Raw genomic sequence first — 26,571 nt, 5'->3', positions numbered from 1 at the left:
TTCAGTGGGACCGGACGGAGTCCCAGGCTGTGTCTTATGCAAACTCCAAAATGAACTAACACACTGTTCAAACTCAGCCTCTCTACAGGCTACGTACCCATAGAGTGGTGCACAGCAACAGTTATCCCGCTCCACAAAGATGGAGTCGCAACAGATCCCGGGAACTGTCGCCCTATAAGCCTAGTCTGCAAGGCTATGGAGCGCATCATCATTGAACTCTAATAGAGACATTGGGAACCTCCAAACATTGGACCCTACCCAGTTTGGCTTTAAGGGCAGATCATGCCTCCTAAACCTGGTGGACTTCTTTGAGACAGTTACCAAGGCTTTAGACGAGGGAAAGGAGGTCCACATGGCCTACCTAGACCTTGCTCACCAACCTGAACATAAACCCCTATGTCACAAGATGGGTTGCCATTTAGCTCACGGATAGAACTCACACGGTGAGAGTTGCAAGCTCTAGGTCCGATTCTAAACCGGTTACAAGTGTCGTACCCCAGGGGCTCAGTCCTGTGACTCCTCCTGTTTGGTATATACTTCTCAGAGGTACAGGCAAGCACAGGAGGACTATGGCTGACCAAGTTCGCAGACAACTGCAAACTGGGGGCCATAATTGACTCTCCGGCTGATACAGACATCCTCCAGAAGGATCTCACTGAGACTGATACCTGGTTTCAAAATCATGGCCTCAAGCTAAATGCCAGAAAGTGCATAGTTATTCCCTTTGGAAAAAACAAAGTATCCTTGAACTACCACATATGTGGTAGTCCCCTAAATACAGAAAATGAAATAAGGGATCTGGGGACCCACGTAAATAGTAATCTCTTTTTTGATAAACATATTGCCAAGGTGGTTAGAAAGTCTTTCTATGTGGCCCACCTAATCACAAAAGGGTTCGCATCTAGAACAAAAGAGGTTATTGTGCCCCTCTACTTATCACTCATCAGACCCATCATAGAGTTACAATGCCCCATTTAGGATGTACCACTCATCAGACCCATCATAGAGTTAAAATGCCCCATTTAGGATGTACCTTACAAGACACCTGCAACAGCTGGAAATACCACAGAAGTACCTCACCAAGAGGATTACTGGCCTCAAACAGATTCCCTATGCAGCCCAACTGAAGAAACTCCAGCTGTACTCTGTTGCATACCGCCTACTCAGAGGTGATCTCTGCCTGACATACAAGGCCATGTCCAACCTAGAATTGATGGACATGCTCCACCTAAAACAAAAACAAATCCCTGAGAACCACACACTCTAGGGAGCTAAACCTCACCATAACGATAAATAGGACTTGCTGAAGGGATAGATTCCTGTCCCAGAGACTCCCCATGCTTTGGAACAGGATTCCACGCTACATTAGGCAGAGCCCCTCACTAACACTCTTCAAGAGAAACCTTGACGAGTGGATGGGGAACAGAAAATTTACTCCGGGGATCACTGCAGTGGCTCTGCTGGGCAAAGGCACAGGGAACTAATGGCTCTGCTGGACAGAGGCACAGGGAACTAATCTAAGAGGGTGGCGAAAGCCAACACATTCTGGCTAGGCTTACATATGCCCTCTGCCAGATACCTTAGTACTTGCCTATGAACCTATATCAATTGAATAATCTCTAAAGACTGATCGACTAAATAATATGATTTTAAGAGGAAATCAGATCTTGTACTGTAGACCTTTTTAGTTCTAAGAAACTTACCCTTAGGGAGTGCTGAAGTAATGTGATCTGGATGACATCTCTCCATGTAGGAAAGTGGGGGTTACATTCTTTCTAAATAACTTTGTGTGAGTATTATTTTCCACATACAACTGTACATTTAATAAGTCAATACGTTTTTCTCAGTCCTGTCACAAAAATTAATACCACATTTATTATTTCTAATCTGTTAAAATAAAAATCATGAGGATTACCTTTGCAAATAATAAATCAAGTATTTAAAGTAATGGACTACATTATTATAAAAAAAAATGTTCATACACGCACTGCAACTGAAACAAACCATTGTAGTTGATATGTATAAAATAGTTGGAAATGAAAACAGCTCTTAGCTTTGCATATGCTTAATGTAATATGTGTGAATTTCACAACACATTATTCAGACTGTGAACATATATGTTTTCTCATTATTAATATCTTGCATGTGCAGACTTCTCATTTCCCGCTGAAAACCTTTGCTACTGGAAAAAGATTGCTAATGAGTTTGAAAAATGGAAGAATTGCAATTTCCATGCCTTTCATAATTTTATTTTCAGCATGGCAGCAAAATGTTTGGTTTGGTCGGTAGGAAATAAGATATGCTCCATAACAGGAATGCTTATAAAAATGAACAAGTAAGAATTCTAGATAGTACAATATTAGTACCAGGGAGGGTGGTGGTATATGATATGAGAATGAGAGAGATGTATAAGATTAATAATGATTTATGTGTATACCAAAGTGACAGAAAACTGAAGAAATTAAAAAAAAATGTGTTAAGTACTTCACTAGAGATGGCAGATTTTAACTATAACCTGAGAAAAGAAAAAAAAGAATAACACAAGATATTAAGTCAACTGATAAAATATGGAGATTTAAAAATAGGAAAGAATAGAGAATTGACATATAGACGTGGAATTTTTAAGACTGAAATTAATTCTATAGTTTACTCTAAAGACATGAAAGAAATAACAAGGAAGTACAGGTGGCAGTATGGGCTAGAATGGGGCAAGAGTGTAAAATAATAAAGGCGTGAAATGGTTAAGGAGATTTAGCTGCAGAGTTTAAAAAGGAGAAAGAAATGATGAGAGAAATGTTATGGAAAGGACTTGTGACAATGAGACTATTTTATAAAAGCTGGAGACAGTAGTGGGTCATGTATAAACCAAAGTATAAAACATGTACTACACACACACACACACATAAAATATATAGAAGTAGAAAAAAGAATAAAAAAGTAATAAGATTAAACATAAAGGAATTGCATGGAATTAGAATATGGCAGTGATAAGAAGGCGAATAGAAAAAAAAATTGCATACAAGTAATAGAGAAATAGTGAAAATTATATATTTGTAAGATTCTTTTTCTAAATGGAAAGAGGAGGATGAAGTAGAGTGAGTGAAGAAAGGATTGATGCTATCTTGTATGTCAAAGGAGACATAAATGCAAACAGAAATATAATATGGAGGGTGGTAGAGAATTTTTGTAGAGAAAATGTATGAAATAAAGGTAATGGACAGCCAAGAAGAATGGAAACGGAAAAAAATATCTTAAAAAATAACGCATTTCTTCAAAAAGTGATATAACAATAGAAGCAATAGCGAAGGTGATAAAAAATGTAAGAATGCATCTGCATCAAGCCTGGATGGTATAAACTGATTTTTTTAAATAAGGAAATTAATAAAGATGAAGGAATTGTTTTAAAGAATGGATGCCAAAAGATATAATAGAAGTTGATGTGGTGGAGTGATACAATTTATATGGAAAAAGGATGAAAGAAAAGATAGTAAGAATTTGTGGCCCATAACACCAGGGAATACTCAGTATAAAATATTTATGAAAATACAGCAAAAAAGGTTGGAGAAAGTACTGTTGAGGTAGTAGGAGAAAGGGATCTGTGGTGTACAAGTAAGAGAGGTGAAGCAAATGTTATGCAGTGCACTTACTAGCCAGTAACTGAAATTTACCTCAAAAGACAGTTCACTGGCTGTCTTTCCTGAGTTTCTGTTTTCACACTGGACGAGCTGAAATTAAACTTACTCACTGTGCAGCTATCTTGGAAGTTCATCTTCTGTTTTGAAAGGGAACTGAGATCAGCTAGTAACCAAGACAGATCCTTTGTAAGTAGGTAGCCAATTGTGTTGCTTTCTGTTATATGTACAAGACACCTCTTGGAAGGGACTGCCTACGTTGCTGTATTTCAGGGAATATTTTAGTGTTTTGTGACTTATTTGCATAGCTTACACATGAAAAGTTTAGTATCTGTGTATATGCATAGTTTTCTTGCATTAGTCTTTTGCTTTCATTGCTTCATTAAGCCTCTGCTAGTATGGTTTATTAGTCAGTCTGCCTTTCTAGGTTACAAGAAAAAAAACGGTACACGAGTTATTATGGGTGGGGGTTAGCATAATGGTTAAGATATTTACCTCACATACAAAAGGTATAGGGTTTGATTCTTACTAAGAGAAATTGGTTAGGCTTAAAATGGTCAACAAGGCCAGCTGGCCTAATACTTGCCTATGAGCCATATTTTATAATCAAGATAGTCTAACTGCCCTGTAACAGCCACGGCTTAAGATTTGCAATATTCTGTGGCAGAAGGATGTCTGACTGCTGAAGAATGTAGAGGAGGAATGTGGCTGAAGATCAATGTCTACCTGTGGCAAACTTTTTGAATTCATAGTTCCAGATCATGCAACAGTGTTCCTGGTTATTTATTCATCTGATGCTGTGTGATCACACAGCTAATGCAATCTCTGAAGAGGCCTTTTGCATTTGTTACTGATTACTTTTCTGTTCTCTCTCTTTATCGGGGGAGGGTGGGGGCTGTTCGCCTAGATCCTGTACGAATTTTCCTATAAGATGAAAATGTATATAATTTTATTTTCCAGATTTTATTTTCTTTATAGAGAGAAGCTAAACTGAATAGTGCAAATATCTAACTGACATGTGACTTCAGTAGCTAGGCCATCCAGAGGCATGTACTCTTCTACATGTGGAAATGAGATGCAAGTCTGAATTGTGCCAAGTTGGGGATATTTGAAGCAGAAGTCTTACAGTTACCCACTGCAGGAGGCCTCCTTACAAATGACCAGATATGAGTATGCATGCATTTCCTGTCTTGGCTGATCCTGTTTCTGTTCATGATCTCTCCTTCTAGCAGAGTCCTGAAACTGCAGGACCAGCTGGTGTTACACATGCCTTTCTGGTTTTGCTTTATGCATTTCATCTCAGTGTGCCAACCCCAAGCTACTTATTTTCTTAGTGGTCTACTTGAGTTTACTCTGAGCCAGGAAATTATTCTCTCAGTCTGTTTTGTGGACAAATCTAATTCAGGAGAGGGTGAAGGATCATAAGGTGGATATTGTGCAACTTTCACTACTTTACTGTCTCAGTAACAGCTGATATTTGTTGTAGAGGTGATGCTGTTAATAACCAGTCTATTTTCATGTTTGTCACATTTCACCACCTGTTATAAAAAATGTGTAACTCCATTCTTGGCCCAGTCTGGCCTCAGTGTTGTGTAGCAGCTTATTTTAAAGAATGGTTCTTTAGTTCTGATTTAGTTGTTCTGCAGGCAGTTATTCTAAACTTCTTGAATTCTTTAAATATTAAAGCCTCTGTGTATCTAGTCCGGGGTCAGAACTGGCTTTGGGAGAGCAGTCCTGCTAGGCCTACTTGTTGGAGTCTCATCGTTCAGAAGACAAATAAGGGCCTGCTGACTGAGAAACTATCCAAGTGGCTAACACATTATATTTCCAATTCTTATGATAAATGAAGTAAGTCTCTGCTAAGCATTGTTAACGTGCATATTGCTAAACAGCAGCCATGGCAGAAGCATGATGTATTACCAATCTAGGACATTGTAGAATCTGCAGTAAGGACTACCAGCAAAGTACTGCTAGCTTGGAAGTTCCTTAAAGGCAGAGCAGGTTTTGTCTTAGTTGTGCTACAGGGAGTTTTCTTACTGTCCACATTCCATGTGTAGCACAGAACTTCTTTGAATGGTACCCAAATGTAATGGATTGCTGTTACAGTGACTCTCACCAAAGAAAATAATCCAGCTGTGTAAGGTACTTGCTGTAGTATAGTTGATCATTGAGGAGAAATCACAAGAAAAAAGCTTCTCTCCCTCTTTTTCTTTTGTTGAGACTAAGTACATAATTTTGTGTGTAGATGTTGTTCTCTGCATACGTTATTAACATAAGTGTTTAGTTTTATGGCACTGTTTGTGTACTACAAGTATACTTAACCCTGCAGGCCCATAACACTGTTTCAAGACAACATGAGACTTGCATTGTAACCTAACCTCACATGCATCATTACCTTCCTAAGTTCAAGACCAGTGTACAGTCTCACATGCATACAGCAATGCATTGGAAAACTAGATGGGACCAGAATACATTGGAGGTAGCTAACCCAAATGTAATGAGTCACTGTTACACTGGCCTTTTCTTGTAGGTCTGCTGTTATGATGATCTTCGTGTTTCACGTTGCAGTTATTACGTTTGGGTTATCTGTTTGCAGGTAGCCCTCAGTTGGCCTGATTAACAAAGTCTTGGGTCCTGCATCAGTTGCTGTCCCTTCTTCCATGACGTCAGGTCATCAGGGGTATAAAACATGCAGCCGACGCTATTACATCAGTCTTTCTTGCCGTGCGGTGCCCGAAGCAGAAGCAGTTGGCAAGTGCCGGTCGACCGACTCCTGAAATTTTCGTTTTCGAGTTTCAGAACCAAAGTCTTCAACTAAAGTTAAGTACCCCATTGGGGAAACTTTTTCTTGCTCCTTACCGATGTCAATAAAAGTTAATAATTGCATTACTTGTGGAAAGCAAATACCTCAAAGATTTTAATTCGTACTGTATTCCTTGCCTAGGCCCTGACCACGACGTACCTTGCTGTCGGTTTTGTGCTTTATTTAATCAGCAACTGTCCGTCATCTGTATATTTTTGCCTCTAAATATTTCGGTTCTCAGTTTAATTGTCCAGAAATGGTTAGCCATCCGACTACCAGGATTCTGAAAAAACGCAAAGATGGACAGAGGCTGCCGAGGTCCAAAACTGCCGACGATGCTTCTCCTAAGCCAGTCGCCAGTTCACCAGTAGTCGGTGAGGTGCTTTCGCAGCCCCTGATGCCCGCTACTTCTGATTCGCAGGCCTCTACTGAGACCCATTTGGAGTCCGGTATGCCACGAGATGCTTCAACTATGGAACCCGCGGATGTCTCTACCTTGGATGGGTCCGGAGCTGCTGTGCAGGTACCGGCTTCTGAGGGTGTATTCAGGCCTACGGACTTGCATATTAAACTGATGCCTCCTTCTTTACTTAGGCCTAAATCTCGAGCTATGCCTAAAAAACTGATGCCCAGGCCACTTGCTCAGGCCTCTATGCCTAAATAACAAATGATAAGAATGGCTGTAGATCTAATAACTCTAATCAGGGGTAGCCACCCCCCCCCCCTTCTAAGAGGCCTAGGACTGAAGTTGATTATGAATCTTCTGATCAGGATTCTGTTTTTTCTGATTCTTCTGATGATCTGGATTTGCCATTCTCTACTTATGAAGATTCTGATGCAGAGGACTCAATTCCCTCTGCTTCCTCTCATGAGAATTTTTCTTTTTGGGAAACCTTACATACTCTAAGGGAGCATTTCCACTGGGAAAGCCAGGATTTTTCTGATTCAAAAAAGAGGCTTGGGGATTTCCTTCTCCTACCTCAGCATAGGCCTTTAGTTATTCCCCCTGTACTAGACATTGTTGATGCTTTTTTGGAATCTAGTTCGGCTCCCGATTCCCTGCCTCCTACCCCCAGAAAACCTGACAGATACTACAGGGTCACTGAGTGGGGCCCAAGGGCATTAAGGCTTCCACCGCTAAAAATCCTACCCCTTTTGATAGAGACTCCGGGGCGCTGGATAGATGGGGTAAGAAGGTTTACACTTCTGCAGCCTTGGCCATTAGGGCTTTAAACTGCCAGTTTCATATGTTAAAGTATTCGTAACATGTTGTTGGACTGCTTAAACAGAAAATGATGTTGATTCCTGACTGTGTAGAAAATGAATTACAGGATTTAATGCATTCTGCTGAAGAAGTTGGAAAACATACTTTGCAGTGTGGTTTTGATTCATTAGAGGCCTCTTGCAGGGCTGCTGTTACTGAGTCTGTGCTCAGAAGGCATGCTTGGCTCAAGGAACTATCTTTACCTGATCATGTTTCTAAATTCTCTATTCTAAATGCTCCTTTAAATTAGGACTGCCTGTTTGGCAACAAGGCTGAGGAAGTTCTTAAAAAGATGGAAGGTAAAGCTAAATCTATGCAAACTGTTAAAGATTTTTACAAGTTCAGCCTCCCAGATTTAGTAGGCACTGGTTCTCTAGGAATTGGTCCTTTCCAGCCCCTTCCAGGTCTTCTCAAGCCAAACCCAGACACAGCAAAAAACCCAGGTTTCAGTCCCAGGGGACACACAGAACTAAGCAGTGGGGGGCCTCCACTCCAAATCTGGGAATAATAAGACTCCCCCTATGGTAACCTGCCTCAATGACTTCATTTTAAAATTTCCAAGCACTTATCAACTGACTGCCCCTTTGTAGGGAAAGATTGCTCTTCATGCCGAGAATTGGGAAATCATTACCCAGGACAAATGGGTTTTAAATAGTGTCCCAGGGATACAGATTTCACGTCCACACGTGCCAACACCAAGCGGGTGGCCGGATCTACCCCCAAATCAGTGGGCAGAGGCCCAAAAACAAGTACTTTCTCTCTCAAGCATGGGTGCTATTCAGCTGGTACCAGAAGAGGAAAAGGGACAAGGTTTCTACTCGAGACTTTTCCTGGTACCCAGAAAAGATAATACATGGCGTCCTATCCTGGACCTGTCTACTCTAAACACCTGTTTGGAGATTCCAAAATTCAAGACACTGACTCTTCACCAGTTACTTCCTATGCTAGGCAAAGATGCCTGGTTGGCAACACTAGATTTAAAAGAAGCATACCTGCACATCCCAATCAGGGAATCTTGCAGAAGATACCTTCGCTTCAAAGCAGGCTACACCCACTATCAGTTCTCTGCACTGCCTGTTGGCTTGTCTACTGCGCCCAGGGTATTCACAAAGTGCCTTGCTCCAATTATTGCATTTCGCAGGAAAAGAAATATTCAAATATACCCATACCGGGATGATTGTCTAGTTCAGGCAGAAAACCTAGACATACTTTTGAATCATCTGGCCTTTGTACAAAGGGTTCTAACTTGTCTGGGGTACACCATAAATGAAAATAAATCGCACCTGGTACCCTGTCAACAAATTATATTCCTGGGTGTAAGCTTGAATACAACTTCCCAAATGGCTTACCTCACACCAGAGAAACAAATTAATTTGACAAACTGCTTCAAACAAGTGGCCACAAAAACCCTGCTATCTGCAAGACAAATACTGCAAGCCTTGGGGTTCATGGCCTCCTGCATTCTTCTAATTCCATATGTAAGACTGCATATGAGGAAACTACAGTAGTATCTAAAAAGCCTATGGTGTCAACATTCTGAAGACCTGGAAACAATGATTCCTATCATACCTTGCCTCCTACGCCTAGAGTTCCTTTGGTGGACAGTGGCCTGCCACCAAAACAAGGGGCTACCTTTCACACCACCCCCTGCCGTCCAAAGCCTAACAACAGACTCATCAGACTATGCATGGGGGGCTCACCAGGCAGGGAAGTGCATTCAGGGCAAATGGAACCCAAGTCAAATGCACCTGCATATCAGTCAAAAAGAAATGTTAGCTGTACAGAATGCTCTGACAGCCTTCAAGGACCACATTCTTCCAGGACAACTAATGGTAAAGACAGACAACACCACTGTTATGTGGTACATAAACAAGCAGGGGGGTACACATTCTTACCCCCTCTGCAGACTCACCATGGCATTGTGGAACACAGCCTTGAGCTACCAAGTGCACCTACAAACTCAATTCCTGCCAGGAAAATTAAATACACTGGCAGACTGACTAAGCAGAAACCTCATGGACCCACACGAGTGGAAACTGGAACCAAGGATTTTCAACATGTTGACAAGCAAATGGGGGAGCCCAGATATAGACCTGTTTGCCTCTCCCCAGAACTACCAATTGGACAAATTTTGCACAACGACTCCCCACGAACAAGCCTGGAAAGTGGATGCTCTGTCCTTCAGCTAGATAAACCTGTCAGTCTATGCCTTCCCCCCTCTGACTCTTCTCTCCAGAGTACTACTAAAAGTCAAACAGGACAAGCCAAGGATGATTTTGATTGCTCCAGACTGGCCGTGCCAACACTGGTACCCCCTCCTCTGCAGTGTGTCACGGTTATCTCCATGGCACCTGCCTAAGACTCTTTCCCTGCTGTCTCAGCAGGAGAACCAGATTCTGCACCCTTAGCTTCTAACACTGAACCTTGCAGCCTGGCTAATTACTTAATCTCTCCTTTACCATCCCTCAGCAAACCTGTGGTGGATATCATTTTTTGAGGCAAGGAGGCCTAATACTAGAAAATCTTATGCTGAAAAATGGAAAAGATTCTGTGCCTGGAATCAGTCTCAAGGGATGAGCACAGCAGCGCCCAATTTTCCTCAGATTTTACAATACTTAACTGAGATGTTTCACAAGGGCCTGTCTTTTTCCTCCATTAAAATCCACACCTCAGCCATTTCAGCTCATTATAGCACAGAACCACTCCTCTTCTCTCATCCACTGCTCAAGCAGTTCCTCAGAGGTGCCAAAATTTTGAAACCACCCAGGGAGAGCTCCAACCCCAGCTTGGGACCTTAACTTTGCCTTGGAGAAACTCACTCTACCTCCTTTTGAGCCAGCTGTTACTGCAGACTTAAAATTTCTTTCTTGGAAAACAGCTTTCCTTTTAGCAATCACCTCAGCTAGAAGGGTATCTGAATTACAGGCCCTTATGGCAGTGGAGCCTTACATCATCTTTCATGCGGACAGGGTGTCCCTCAGAACCAATCCATCCTAAATGCCTAAGGTGGTGTCCAGTGTGGCTCTTAATCAGTCCATTCATTTGCCAACCTTCTTTCCCAACCTACAGAATAAAGGGGAACGGATACTGCATTCCTTAGATGTGCACAGACTGCTTAGATTCTGTTTGGACAGGACTAAACCTCAAAGGAAATCTTAACAACTGCTGGTGGCATTTGCTGCAGGGGCAGAGGGGAAGGCTATTTCAAAGCAAACCATTTCTAAATGGATAAGGCATTGCATTCATTTTTGCTATAAGCACCATGGAAAACCTATCCCCCTCACTCCACCAGGGTTGCATCTACCTCTACAGCCTTTCTCAGAGGCGTCCCTACCAGGGACATCCTAAAAGCTGCTACTTGGAGTTCTTTACATACTTTCACCAAGCATTATCATTTGCCAATTTTCTCTAAATCCAGAGCTGGCTTTGCCACTGCAGTCTTGCGGGGCCTTATAGCAGGCCCTAATGCTATCTAAATTCCTCCTCCCAACCATAGCTTTGGGAATCTACCCAAATGTAATGACTGCAACAGTGAAACACGAAGAACATAGTACAGTTGTGTACACTTACCATAAATGTAGATGTTCGAATGTATTCACTGTTGCAGTCCTGATTACCCTCCCTCCAGCCCCCTAACTTCTTTTGGCTATACCTCTACTTTCCTTTACTATGCTTAAAAGCCTTTTTGGTGTATTTGCTTTTTTGTTGGAGGTATATCTTTGTGCTTTTATATTTAATTGCTCCCCATTAGGGGGGGCGCCTGACATCTGGGGCAAGAAAAACTGATGTAATGGCGTCTGCTGCATTTTATACCCCTGACGACCTCACGTCATGGAAGAAGGGACAGCAACTGACGAACGACCCAAGACTTTGTTAATCAGGCTGACTGAGGGCTACCTGCAAGCAGATAACCCAAATGTAATGACTGCAACAGTGAATACACACTAACATCTACATTTATGGTAAGTGTACAGAACTGTACTTTTCTTACACAGTTGTACTTCTCTCCATATCGCAGTGTTTTCAAGAGCATCTCAGCCAGGAGGCCTCCATTTCGTTGCTCCAGGCACCTGAAGGATGCTAAAGTGACTAGCCCTAAGGCTTTCATTGTTTCTCATTTCTTTCTTGGAGAGGGACTGACAGAGTATGGTCAGTGCTCCAAGATCAGTGCCTCTGGCAACAGTAATGGGTTTGAAAGAGGGAGCTGGGCAAGTCTTGCATTTGCTAAACACTCATTGCCAGAGATGCTATCATTTGTGGAATGTTGGAGACACAGAAGGATACTGACTTGGTGCTGGCATGAATATCTAGAAATACTGTAGGAACTATGTAGACTTGCAGTAGTACCTATATAACTAATCACTGATGTTCAACAAACACACTGCCTTACTGGCATATGGGTAGTAATGCTCTGCTACCCTCCCTCTGGCAGGCTGTCAAAGCTAAGAAAAAGTCCCACTGCCTGTTTGTGAGGGTGAAGAGTCAATCACCTGGCAGGCCCAAGGCAGTCCTTCACACTCAGAACCTTTACAATTTTCTTGTGCCACAGTCAGAGAAAGATCTCTTGGGATATTGATGCTGTCAAAGTGGGTGGCATCAGCTTGGATAGCTCAGATAAGTAACTCCTTTTGGGGTTTATTTCCTCTCTCTGCCTTTTCTATCAGTGCTTGAATAGTGTAATCTACTGCTTTGACTGTTATTTTCTGATTTGTAATTTTGTATGTGCTTCTGTTTTTACTTTGACTAGCACAGTAAGGCCTGCTGTTTAAAAGCTTTAGTTGGCGATTTTGACAGGAAAACTGGCTGATACTGCATTTTTTCTTTGAATTATGATTATTTGAGGTAATTGAGTAGGATTTCAGCACCTTAAGTGATTTCTTTTTCATTTAAACTGTTATTTGGCAATATTTTATATATTGAACTACATTACTGAAGCTACTGTCATTTTCTCAGTGCAGTGTTCAGAATATTATCCCTGCAGAAATGTTTTTTAGATCGCTATTTAGAGGGAGAATAGTGGGATTTGCTCATCATCGTACTGGGCTGACTACTGGCATTGAGCTAGCTAGTTTCTTGTCCCCTGATTTGATGGACTCATACCTTCCCACCACCATCTTCCCCAGTTGCACCTCATTCTAAGAATTGTGACACCGCAGTGCAGTAGCCTTAGCTTTGGGCAGAACAGTGGACCACTTGCCTTCTGTTACCTCCAGGTCCCCTGCAGTGGTCATAGTACTACTGACACAAGCATCAGACGCGCATCTTCTGGGGCTTACCATTGTCTGCTACAGGTATGAGAGAACCAAACTCTTTAGGTATTGGGAGGGGGGTCAGAGGTGTGCAGTTTTAGATATTTTGGGGTTGTTGCTAGAGGTAGATCAGCTGTTAGATTTTCTTTGCGACTGTTTTTGTAGGTATGTATAGTGTTCTACTTGCTAAAATAATCATAGTTCTGTACAGTAGTTTATAATGTCAGAGAAACCTCAAGGTTTTAAAAAGTGCTTAGCTTGGGACACAAAACTCCTCAAGATCCGCACTCTCTTTGCTTATATTGCCTAGGTGCTGCCCACCTACAGGCTGACAGTGATATTTGTGCTGCATTTGGGTCAAGTACCATTCAAGGCAGAAAAGAAAAAAATATTTTAAAAGGATTGCTCCATCTCAGACAAGGGCCTTCAACTTCCTGTCAAACCATTTCTTCTGCTGCTAGGCCAGCGTCAGCTTCTTCAGGCAGTGAAGTAGAGAAAAGGAAGGAGATGGAAAGAGACACTTTTAAGGAGAGATAAACAGAAATAGACAAGTCTACAGAGAAAAAAATTGGAAGAGAAAAGATCGAAGAAGTCAAGAAAAAGGTCTCCAGATCAGACTGATCCTTCAGGTCTGGCACCTAAAATTCTGTAGAGGTAGGATCCACCAGCTATCTGGATCTGATCTTCGTCTCCTCAAATTACATTCTCACCTGAGCTGGTGAGTCCTTGCCCCTTTTCGCCTATTTTACAGGAAAGAGAATTCTCCAGACCTCCACTGGTGCCATTGTCATTGAGGTTGGTCAGATCACCAGAAGCCTTACTGAAATACAGTGACTGTATGATGAGGAAATTCTTAGACACAAATCCAGCTGGGAGACTACCTGGCTTCATCCTCACAGGGAGCTCTGGGTACAGCCCGTCTACTCCTTTGTAGATCAGTTTGTGTGTGTGTGTACATTTAAGAATCTGTCCAAAGCCTTGCGCAAGTGTATAAATACTGAGCATGTGCAGGTCTGACTGACATTTTGTAGTAAGCTGATATATATGCATGTATGTATGTAAGGTCTGTCTGTTAGCCAGTTTGCTAGTGTTTTATGATGCTGCTGTCTATCCTGATGTATTTTTATGTATTAAAGCATCTAAACAAAATACCCCACCTGCTTGCCATCTATGTTGGAGAAGGACGAGCGACATGGTGTCAGAACTGCACGTCTAAAGGGCATGAAGTTAGAGGCTGCATGACTAAAACGACTTAAGGCATTTGCTTAGAGCTGGTGGAATATACAGGAGTGAATCATACCTAAAATGTGCATACTTCACAAAGTCAGAAATGAATTTCAGATATTAAAACTTGCTCAGCACTATTTCTTTTTCGCAAAATATGAAACAAGGCATATAGAACATTCTAAATGATATTTGCATAAATTGATGTGTGATATTGATAAAAATATTCCAGTTACTACAGAAAATGTTTGAAATAAAGTCCGAATTGCATAAAATGAGTAAAATAAGGGTAAATGACCGCATTTTCACAAACTATGTATTTTTGTATTAAGCAAAGTCATCCAAGTTATCAGAAGTGTATAAAGTGTGTGCTTGTTTGTGCAGTGTTACAGTAAAGTTATTTTGCAAAAGTACAGCCATTACAGGGCATATTTCTCAAAGTGCAGTATTTGAAAGAGTTTATTGCCTATTTGAATGTCATTACAAGCTCACAAAACACTTTGGTCGTACATAATTTCAAGGGCCATATTTTCAGTGTGTTTGTGTATACTTTGTGGGCATGGCAGATGGATTTTGAAAACCCAGTGCACTTGTGTTTGATAGTAATATTTTAGAGAACTAGAGAATGTGTGAGCAAGAGTATGACATTTTCATACAGGCTACATTTCCTGATAAAGATGACCATACAAAGGCATTCATTCTGCCTAATTTAGCTGGGTCAGAAGCCAGTAAAAGGGAACGTTCATTTGTGCATGCTCTGGGAAAACGGTCATATTGTTATACATGCTGAGTCAAGGGAGGACCCAGAGTGCTTAAAATGTAAATTTAGAGAAATGTGTAATCCTCGGACAAATGTTGCAATGGAAGGGCACTTATTTTACACAACTATTCAAAAGCTTGGTGAAATATTTGCAGCATATGTAACTGATATGAGAAATAAGGCTAAAATGTGCTGATTTGGTGATTTTAAGGGATGAGTTGATAAAGGGCAGACTTGTGTGTGAAATTAAAAATGATGCTGAGAAAGATTTTGCTTTGTGACAATGATTTAAGTTTGAATAAGGCCATTGAAATTTGTCAGATGTATGAGCTCACAGAAAAGCAAATAAATATACTTACAAATGAGAACAGCTCTAGAAGGCACAGCAATGAAGCTCATGTTGATAGTATGCAGCATGCGGTTAAAAGATGCCCAAGCACATGGCAGCAACTGTAGCCCCTGCAACACTCACTGGTAAACCACAGAACATCCCAGCAAATTCCAGAGTTCGCATAGTCTCAGTGAAACATAAGAGTAAATCAGAAAACTCAAGGCCTCAACCTAATTTCATTGCCAACTGTCAGAATTGTGGTGGAAGTCATGAATCTAAAAGGAAAAAATGTTTAGCTTTTGGTCAACAATGCCACAAATGGAATAATTTCAAAAGATTTTGTAAATCAAAAGGCCCACATTCTGGTATTAAAGAGAACATTTTAAGAAACGAGTTGATCAGAGAGCTGCAACCTTACTCTCTGTTGATGGTGTGTCAGTGCTTCATGAAACAGTCAGTGTAGTAGATTTAAGGTCAAAGAATGAAGTATTTTGTACTGTTTGAAAAAAATGGCAAACCCAATAGAGCTCAAATTTGATACAGGTTCCAAGTGCAATGTTATGTCAGCAGAAACATTTGCTAATGTGTGTCATGATGAAAGGCTTGATTTGGCAAGGTGTGCAAAGCTTGTTGCTTATGGAGGAGGTGAAATTCGTACTGAAGGCTCAGTAGTGCTTTCATGTTACTTTGCTTGAAGAAGCTATGACTTATTTTATGTGGTCAGGAGACGCATCTATTAGGGCTCAGAGTCAGTTTGAAAATGGGACTGTTTTCATTTAATAAGGAAGTCCACCATGCTAGCTTAAAAGATCACTACTCTAGTTTTGCCCAGTACATTTTTTCTACCTATGCTGATTTTTTCGAAGACAAATTAGGCAAACTTCCAGTCGTGTACTTCATGAAGTTAGACCCAGAGGTCAACCAGTTATCAGGTCAGCTCGAAAAGTTCCAGTAGCCATGCAGGACACAGTCAAGGCCAAGCTAGATAAAATGGTGCGTCAAGGTGCGATTTCTTCAGTTGACACTCCAACTGAATTGGGTATCTTCCATTGTGGTAGTTTACAAGAAAAGCTCATATGACATCAGAATATGTATTGATCCATGAGATTTGAACAAAGCACTAAAAAGACCTCATCATCCAATGTGCACAGTCGAAGAAGTCACAGCCTTGATGCCAAATGCCACAATTTTTTCTGTCTTAGATGCAGTGTGTTCATTTTGACAAATTCAGCTTGACAAAAAATCCTCATTGCTTACTACTTTCAGTACTCCATTTGGCAGGTACAGATTTTTGAGAATGTTTGTTTTTGTGTCTTTCGGCTTGAGAATGTCATTTGGAATAAATTCTGCAAGTGAAGTCTTTCAGAGTGCAATGGAGCAAATTTTTTATGGGTATCCATGTGTAGTTATAGTAGACATACTAGTAGGAGGTCAAGATGAAACGGAGCATGACAGAAACCTCAGAAAATTCTAGAAAGGGCATGTCAAGTGAATCTTGAGCTCAATCCACAGAAATGCAAATTCATGCTACAAGAAGTTACTTATGTTGGTAGTTTAGTTACGAGTACAAGCTTATGACCAGACCCTTCAAAGCAAACAGCCATTCTCGAAATGCCAGGTCCAGACAATGTTCAAGCCCTGCAATGTTTTCTTAGTATGGTCAACTACCTCGGCAAGTTCATTCCAGACTTGAGCCAACTTTTATCACCACCCAGAGAGCTGACACATAAAAATGTATTCTGGTCTTGGTTAGAGCAGCACCAGAGAGCATTTGATGGTCCTGAAACAGTGAATTGCAAGTCCACCAGCTCTCACATATTATGATATTCACAAACCAGTTACACTGTCTTGTGATGCTTCGAAATTTTGTCTTGGTGCGCCATTCTACAAAAGGATTGACCTGTTGCCTGTGCATTGAGAACTCTTACCCAAAACTGAAGTGCAATATGCCGAGATAGAGAAAGCTTTTGGCAATTGTGTTTGCATGTTTGAAGTTCTATGATTATGTTTAAGGTAAACCTATCCAGATCGAAATGGACCACCAGCCTTTAGTCACTGTCTTGAGAAAGCCTATGCATTCAGCTTCAGCCTAACTGGAACGTATGATGCTGAGTTTGCAAAAGTATAATTTCAGTACACAAAAGACTAAATTTGTCTTGCCTGATACCTTATCCAGATCACCTGGAAACACCACCGAACAGCATGAGAACCTTGATTTTGAAGTCATGAATTTTTCTTCCATACCTTGATGAGCTGAGAGATCTCACAGCCACAGATCCAGTTTTACAAAGGCTGAACCACTTTATCAATGAAGGATGGCTGTCAGAGCAATCCAGTTTACCTCAAGAAGTGGAACCTTATTTTCCATATAGAGATGAGATTTTGTCTGAGAAAGGTGGTATAATGAAAGGTCCAAAAGTAATTGTTGCAAAGTCCTTGCAACCAGAGTACATTACTGTCTTGCATTATCATCCAGCAGTCAGTTCTACCAAAAGAAGGGCAAGAGGGCTAGTATTTTGGCCTTCTGTGTCGCAAGATATTGAGCATACACTTTCATCTTGTTCAGTGTGTAGTAGTACAAAACCACATCACCATACCTACAATGGCATGCAGTTTACAGGCCAACAGTTCAAAAGATTTGCTGAAGAATGGGACTTTACTCATGTCACGAGTAACCCTGAGTATCCACAGTCAAATGGTTTGGCAGAATGTGCAGTGCAAAACAGTTACTAGAGAAGTCCAAACAAGATAATTGTGATGTTTTCCTGAATCTCTTGAATCTCAGAAATGTTCCTTGTGATAAACATCTTGGTTCACCTGCTTAGAGACTTCTGTCGTGGGAAACCAGAACCACATTACCGATCACTAGTCAATTGTTGGTTCCATGTGTCAAGAACAACAGATCAGTGAAAACCAATCTGTTCAAGCGCCTAACCCAGACATCCTACTATGATAAAACCAGCAAGCTGCTCAGTCCATTATGAGGAGAAGTAAGGATGCAAACATCCAAAGGTTATGATCAGATTGGTGTCATGAAAAGTATTTGTCCAGAGCTGAGATCGTACATTGTGGAATCGTAAGGAGTAGTCTTCAGGCAGCATTGGAAGCATTTGAGACAGGTGTCTGAGCCTGTGCCACAGCACATAACCTGTGAAAAAGACTCTCTATCTCAAAATGAGTTGTCTGGTGTTCCAATTCCTGAGGAAGTTCCAGAGGACATTTCCCGTCCTGTGATGAATCCAGAAATTCCTGATATGAGTTGTGCACCGCAGACTTTTCATGTTGCTAAATTTGGTCTAGACTGTTATGAGATATGGTCGCATCTCTAAACCCTGCAACAGATGTGAAGCAACTTGGACATGAACATTGTGTTTAGTTTCTAATGGCTGTAGTAATGCATGTCTAACTCTAGTATTGTTTTTACAAAAGGTAATCTTTTTAAGAGGGAGGATGTAGATCAGTTTGTTTGTACTTTTAAGAAGCTATCCAAGGACCTGCACAAGTGTATAAATACTGAGCACGTACAAGTCTAACTGCCAGTTTGTAGTAAGCGGTTGAGATGTAAGCATGTATGTATGTAAGGTCTGTCTTATAGCCAGTTTGGTTGTATATTATGATGCTGCTGTCCATCCTGATGTATTTTTTATGTATTAAAGCATCTAAATGAAATACCCCTCCTGTTTTTTCACTATGTTAGGGAAGGATGAGCAACACCCTTCACCTTTTTCTCTGGTACCAGTTCTTTCCTTGGATTTTGTTCCCACAGGTCTGAGCACTTCTAGTGTACCTCAGTCAGGTACAAAATTTTGAGGCACTTCAGCATTGACTGCCTCCCTTGCTCTCTCAACTCTGATTCTTTCAGATCAAGATGAGTCTCAGAGCAAAAGGTATCAGTGTTGGGTTCCCAGTGGTGGAGTCGACTACTAAGTTTTCATAGCTGTTTCTTCATCTTGTGGCCTCTATCTGAGGTACTCCTTGGAGCCGATCTCTACCAGACGGGTAAAGTTCCTGAAGCTGTGGATAGGGGAAATGCTTCTTTTGCTCCAATCATGGGATCTGCTTTCAAGGCTGTTGAATGGATCTTTCCTAGGCCAAGTAGACAAGTGCAGGCCTCGAGCCCATGGCTCCATCCCCATTCCCAGTGGATCCTGTGACTTGCTCCTCTCATTCTGATCAACGGGGATAGTCAGTACATAGGCACGTGGAGGATACTTGACACTCAAGTTCCCAGTGTGATTCAGATCAATCTCCAGTGGTACCCTAAAGACAAGGTCCTAGAAAACAGAACTACAAACAGAAACACTCTTCTGCAGTGTCTGTCACTGAAAAGACAGATTTGAATGAAGGTGAAAGCTCCATTAGATCCCCCTTGAAGACGTCACATTTGGTGACATCTTAGACTTGAAATTGGGGGGGGGGGGCTAAACCACTTACTGAGCGGAATCTGTGCTCCTCAAGGCTTTTTTACTGGCTACTCTGCATCTTGGGTGGTACCACCCACAGATGCCCTTATAGATGTTGTGGCACAACGTGCATAGAGGGACCCTGAAGTAGTGGACCTATCCCCAAAAAGCCTGACAGAATTTTAGTAGCACTAAAAGACAGGAAACTGAACTAAAGGGCCATCAGTAGATGGCATGGTTATAGTAGCAGCCATGAAAAAATAATACCTGAGGTGAGTTCTTCTGTTCATCCCATTAACAGGAATTCAAGGGAGTTGGATAGATTGAGGAAATGGACTTGCACTTCGGTGCTCTGAGCGTGAAAGTCGCTGCAGTACCTTGCACATTTGACTCGTTTACAGGGGGACCTGACTAAAGAGAATTCCAAGTCCCTCTCCGGTAACTTGGGACTGAATGCTCAAAAAAAAAAAAAAAGCAATGGAAACCCAGTGGTCTTTCCTGCAGTCCATTTCCAATGGGGCCATGTGCCTGCTTTCTAATGCAGCAGATGCTACACTTAGAGCAGCAAATACTGGCATTACAAAGCATTGATATGCCTGAACACATCTCTGTGATGTTGTGGAAAGTTTCAAGATGTTTTTTATTAATACCCCATTTGATGGCTCTACCCTTGTTGAGTCAAAAGGTTAAAGAAACACTTACTAGGAGTGAGCAGGATGGTTAAGACCCTGTCTACCATGGGAAACTGTTACTCCACTCTACAGAGGACCTATTCCAGGAGCCAAAGGGTGGTAAGAAGATGTGGTTCAGAAAATCACAGGGTTACCACCAAGACACTCATGGAGATGGACCCTTTCCCCTGAGGCAGAGATGGAGGCCAGGAGCAGAGGCAGACTGCATAATCAGGGGTTTCATGGTCCCTTCACTGAAAAAACTATCAGTGCTGTAGAAGGGTTACCCACAAAACATTACATCAGATTCCTGGGATAATCGACAGAGGTGGCACCATCCCCTTTTTGTACCCTCCAGAAAAGAAATTGAAGGTTCCCGATGTTCCACCCAGTCATTTGGAGTCTGCAGCAACAGAGCTTTCAAAGTTGCTAGAAAGAGTCATTCAGCAGGCCCACCCAAACCAGTTAGGATCTGGACATTATTTCAGGTTCTTTTTAGTCCTGATGAACACAGGGAACTCAGGCCAATTTTGACTTCAGCCATCTCAGTTTGTGAGCCAGTTCCAGATGGTCATGGTATATTCCATATTACCTCTGTTGATAAAGGATGGTTGTATTTACTCTCGATCTCCAGTACACCTACTGTCATATAAGGATGCAGAGCTGTGAGCAGTAATTCTCATTTCAGAGCACTGCTCTTCGGCCTCACCACAGCCCCTTGGGTGTTCGTGAAGATTAGGGCAGTGGTAGCAGCTCATCTCTGACTGCAGGGGATCCACTTCTTACCATATCTAGATGGTTGGCTCTTAACTGCTACTTCACCATCTTCCACATCTACTGGGGATCACAATAAATCAAACAAACATAAAGCCAACTGCCTCCAATGCAGCAAACAGAGTTTGTCGGATGTCATATCAGTGAATTTCTTCAAACTGTCAAGCTTCCAGATGCCAGAGTACGGTCCTTACCAATAATGGCCTCTTAGGTAGTTCAACATCCCCTTCCTCAAGCAGGATTGATTATTTGTCTGTTAAGGTTGATGGGCTGTGTCATCATATTAGTTATGAGAGTGTTATAGTGGAGACTCTCATTGCAGTGGTCACAGGACATATACCCCCTCTGTGCCAAAATTTGCCTCACACAAATTTGCTGAGACCATATTAAATGGTGAATAACTTCCCCATCAGTAACAGAGGGAAGATGTTTTTGTCCATCAATTTCCAAGACCACAGTGACCATGGCCACTTCCCTTCTGAAGGAAGAAGGACAAGCATTTTGAGGGGAAGGATTGTTCAAGGTACTTGGTCACCTCTAGAGGTCAACCTTCACAGCAATGTCTTGGATATGAGAGCAGTCCTCGTGGCATTGCAGGCTTTTCAGGACTACTAACCCAAGGGTGTGATATCCATCCAGATGGACAACTTGTAGAATTCTAGTAGCTCAGGGGTCATAGAACTGGTTACTCCTTCAGGCAGAATGAGAGGTTTCTACTCCAGAATTTTCTTGCTTCCCAAAAAGAGTAGTCATAAAGGCCAGCTTTGGACCCTTTTAAATATTTTGCCAAGATCCCGGAGTTCAAGATGCTCACCCTGTAGGCAGTGCTTCTTTGGTTGCTGGACAACTGCTTCATAGTGACCCTGAACATGAAGGCTTCCCATCATATCCCCGTTGGTTATCAGTTTAAGAGATATCTGAGATTTGTTGCATCTAATTTGCACTGTCAGTTTTCTGTATTGCCCTTTGGGCCGTACATACAACGAGTGTTCACCCAAGTGCCTTGCTCCAGTGGTGGCCCACTATCGGACTCTGGGCATTCACATCTTTTCATACTTAAATAACTTGCTGATCTGTGCAAAGTCTGCATCCAAGTGTTTGGAATTGCTGTAGAAGGTCTCAACCTTACTCTCCCATATAGGGTTCGAGTTGAGCCTCCAAAAGTCATGTCTGACAAGCTCAGCGATACTCGTCTTTCTGAGGTTCTTGATTAACCCCAAGACAGTGGCCTTTCTGCCCAAAGACAAGGTCCTATCTTACCAGCCTATGTTTCTGGAATTCTGCAAGAGGAATGTCATCTCGGGGTGAGAATTCCTAAAAGTTCTTGAACTGATGGTGTCCATGATTCTCATGATACCACTGTCCCATCCTCACATGAGAGAATAAATGGTATGTCCTCAATTGTTGGACCTAGCATCCCCATTCCTTGACATCCCAGTTGCCACTGCTGCCCTTCGTCAGATGAGAGTTGCAGTGATGGAGAGGTCAGTTGAGTATCAATCCAGGGTTTCCTTTCTCCTCCATTGTCAGTACAGTCTGTCCAGACAGATTTGTCTGTTTTTCCTGGAGAGCTGTATGAATAGGAATTCAACTGCAAGCCCCCTGCTGGGCCCAAGGACACATGGAAACGCATCAGTGTCGAGGAGATCTTGGCAGTGATTCACACCTTCAAAGTTCTTCACCACCTTTGGACTCTGTTTCCTTTTTTAGTGATTATGGACAGCACCATAGTATTGTGGTACCGCAACAAACAAAGTATGAGGTCTTGCCCAGTGTCCCAGTTGGTAGTTGTAGCTTGGGAGTAGGCTTCTTAGTACTCTGACTCTTCAGTCATCATGCATACTGTGACTTGTGATGGTCCCACCACTGCCAACCAATATGTGATGCACCCACGTTGGGCCAGTAATCAAGGAGTGTGAATGCTCCCCACTGACACTGTAGAGGGACATGCACTTGGAATACAAATGGATGCACTCAGTATTTCCAGATGCAGACCTGTCTGCATCAAGCACAGTTTCCATTAAGAGCACACAGGGGCACACACACAGTCCGGGGTCTGGATCTCTGTCTTTCTCCCTTCAGGTCATCAATAAGACTACTTACTGGGACAGTTGTAGGATTAGGTCCTTAACTGAGTGTCCAAACCAAGACCTCCAACACCCTGTCTGTAAACCCAGTGCTTTGTGTCCCTGCTCCAAATAGCTGACACACACACCTGGGAAAGGCTGGCATGGACTCCTGTGCCCCTTCTGCCCAGAGTATAAGGTAGTTATCACTGCCATCAGATACTCTAAGGCCCTTAACAAAGGGTGTCCAACTATACTGTGTAATATTAACACAAATGCAAATGATAGTAGCTGACCAAGACAGCTAGGCCTTCTGGAATGGCCCATGCAGCATCACCAAATAAATATAAGCGTACTCAATACTTTCTACAAAGGTCAGCTACAGTAAAAGTTTTAAATATATTTAATAATACAAGAGCATGAAAATACTGAATATATATTCACAGTAAACCAGAGTTCAAATCACAGGAAATATTGAAAAGAAGATTGATGGACAGACTCGGACAAATAAAGAAAAACAATATCTGAACTAAGCTTCACTATATTTCCGACTGAATCTAGGAAAATTACTATTCCCTAATACCTTGCTTGATAGCACAAAGCACAGTGAAATACGTGAGCAGTCTTTCTAGTCAGGTTCCCAAAAACAGAATACTCCATCCTCCGAGATTATTCCCTGTAAAATATAATAGCCAAGAAGATGGCATACAGAATGACCTCATCTGGTCACCTGACTCTAGATTCTCACAGTAGCCCCCTCTGAAGCTGAGACAGGAATTTAGCATAGACGGGTACAATACACATATTGTGGCAGTGCTTGAGGCTTCTTCTCTTTTTACTGAGCTAATGAATAAAGGCTTCTTCCAGACCCACCGTCTCCAGTCCTATTCAGTACTGTGTGGTGCTGTTTTAATGGTTTATCAGCTCATTTACATTTCCCTTATCTTTTTTTTTTTAAAGTAAGCTAACTTGTTAACCTTCGCTGTTCCACTGTCCTCTATTAAAACATGTCCATTTAATTCAGTTACAGTAATACATGTACATTTTTTTCATTACAGCAGGGTGCACTTTTGATACATTTTAACACAAGCAGACCTTACAAATACATTTACAGCACAAGCATCTGTACAGATCAGTTTGATATACAAATGGCATATAATTATTTACAAAATTCCAGCTAGCTGTGCTAGTGCAAGTCATACATCTACTGCCTTACTTTTGGCATGGCTGGCAGTACCTCCTATCATCACACATGCCATCAGAGCAGAGCACTGTGGCAGACTGATTAGCTTATCCTGGGCAGACCAGCATGAGCCGAAGCTCAAGGCAGTTGTGTCCCAGGATCTAGTTTAGATGTGAGGAATGCCACAAATAGATCTATTCATCTCCTTTCAAAACAGCTGAAAAATTCTGTTCTAGACATCCTTTTAGCCATAATTGGAAGACAGATGCATTCTCTTTTGTATGTACAGGAATGTTCTGTATGTGTTTTACACCCCTTTCACTGATTTGCATGGTACCTGAAAATTCAGAGAGAAATGCGTAAGATCTTTATGGTGGTCCATTATTGGCCCAGGCAGTTTTGATTCTCCCTGTTAATGGTATTTACCAAGGGCAATTGCCACAGATTTCTGCACACACCGGATCTGCTCACATAGTCTTAGGGGTGACTAGTGCACCCTGATTTAAAGAAACTTCAGTTGATGGCCTGGATGATTCAAACTTGACTCCATTCAGGCACTGTTCCATTAGGAGGTGTATCAGGCATTAAAGTATGCCAGAAATCTTTCATTTACAAATTGATGAGGTTTTCTAAGTGGTGTTTAAATGAAAATAGAGCATCCAATGAAGTTAATATCTTTATGACCTTGAAATAATTGTGTGAGGTACTTCAGGATGGCCTGTCATTTGCACCCAGTAAGGTGCATTTAGCATCCATCTCTGCTTGTCTACCAGTGGATCATCCTCCTCTTCTCTTTTGGTAAAACATTTTCTGAAAGGATACAAGACCCCCCTCACAAACAAATTCTTCCTTCATGAAACTTAAATTATATTCTTGAAAAATTGGCCTTACCACCTTTTGAATAGGCAGTTGATACTGATTTCAAGTTCTTAAAGTGGAAAACTGTTTTGCTTATTGCTCTAACATCTGCAATGCGCGTTTGTGTGTGGCAAGCTGTCATTATAGGACAACCTTACCTGATTTTCTAGAGGAATAAAGTTGTGGTTCACACTAATCCTCCTTACAATGCAAAAGTGGTCTCCAAATTTGCTTTCAGTCAATCTATTAATCTTCCTGAGTTCTTTCCAGAACCTAATAATAAGGGAGAACATGTTCCTCATACCTTGGATGTGCATAGGCAGCTCATTTACTATTTGACAGAGCAAAGTTCCTTAGGAAGAAATACATTGCACATTGGCTGTCCTCTGTTTTTTTTTTTTTTTTTTTTTTTTTTTTTGCACCTACCATGGAAAGGCACATTCCCTTACGGCTTTTTCTTTTTCTATGGCATATTGGAAAGGAGTGGACTCTAGATCTCTTCAGGAGGCACCAACTTGGTCCTCTGTCCATACCTTTATGAAGCACTACAAACTGGATGCTGCTTCTAGATCCAGAACAGGCTTCGCAAGGATTGTTCTGCAGGGGCTGCTGGGCCCTTATCCTTCCTCCTCCGTTTTGGGTAAGCTTTGGGAATCTATCCATATGTCAGTAAAGCAGTGTGTTTGTTGAACATAGTGCAGTTGCTTAAGTTCCACTTACCTGTCACAGTAGATATTTATAGAATGCACAACTTTACTGGCAAGTACCCTCCTACCATCCCCCTACAGATTTCTGTCTGTGAATGTGAAGGGCTATCCTGGTCCTGCCAGTTATTGGTTCTTTGCCCTCACAGAAAGGAAGTGGGAGGTGTTCTGAGCTTTGATGGACTGTATTGGGCACTACTACCAATATGCCAGTAAAGCTATGTGTTTTTTGAACAACTAATATTACAGGTAAGTGGAATTACGCAACTGTGCTTTTCTTATAGTTAATTGAAGTTGCTGACCCTTACATAGTTAACAAAAATCATTGTTATACAGAGTAAAAAAAAATTGTATTGAAACCCATGATGAAAGCTTTTAGGAAGGGATGCAAGTGATAGGAGAATATGAAACTGGAGCATACTGATGAGAGCACAGCATGAGTACTTGCATCAGGGCACTCTGGGCACATTGAAAGATTTTTGTTTCAGTTTTTATTGAGCCTAAATTGTTTTAACACCTTTTCCTGACAGAGTGGTGATGTATAAATTCTTTGTATTGGCTGATTGAATGTTGTAGCAATAAATGTTTACTGTTTTTAAATATATATTAAAAATAACTACATTTTGTTTAACTTCAACAATTTATGTTT

The 26,571-nt window shown here is 41.6% G+C and overlaps 1 protein-coding gene across 1 annotated transcript in view; it reads left to right on the top strand.

Annotated features, from left to right (window-relative positions):
* The window catches only part of TTC3 (tetratricopeptide repeat domain 3), a gene marked incomplete in the record, with an annotated part of 2,769,029 nt that overhangs the window by 978,371 nt on the left and 1,764,087 nt on the right, over nt 1-26,571 (top strand).

Source organism: Protopterus annectens, chromosome 5.part0 (genome assembly GCF_019279795.1).
Source record: "Protopterus annectens isolate FY-2018-M chromosome 5.part0, PAN1.0, whole genome shotgun sequence".
Taxonomy (NCBI): Eukaryota; Metazoa; Chordata; order Ceratodontiformes; family Protopteridae; genus Protopterus; species Protopterus annectens.
This window is presented reverse-complemented; position numbering and strand designations above follow the sequence as displayed.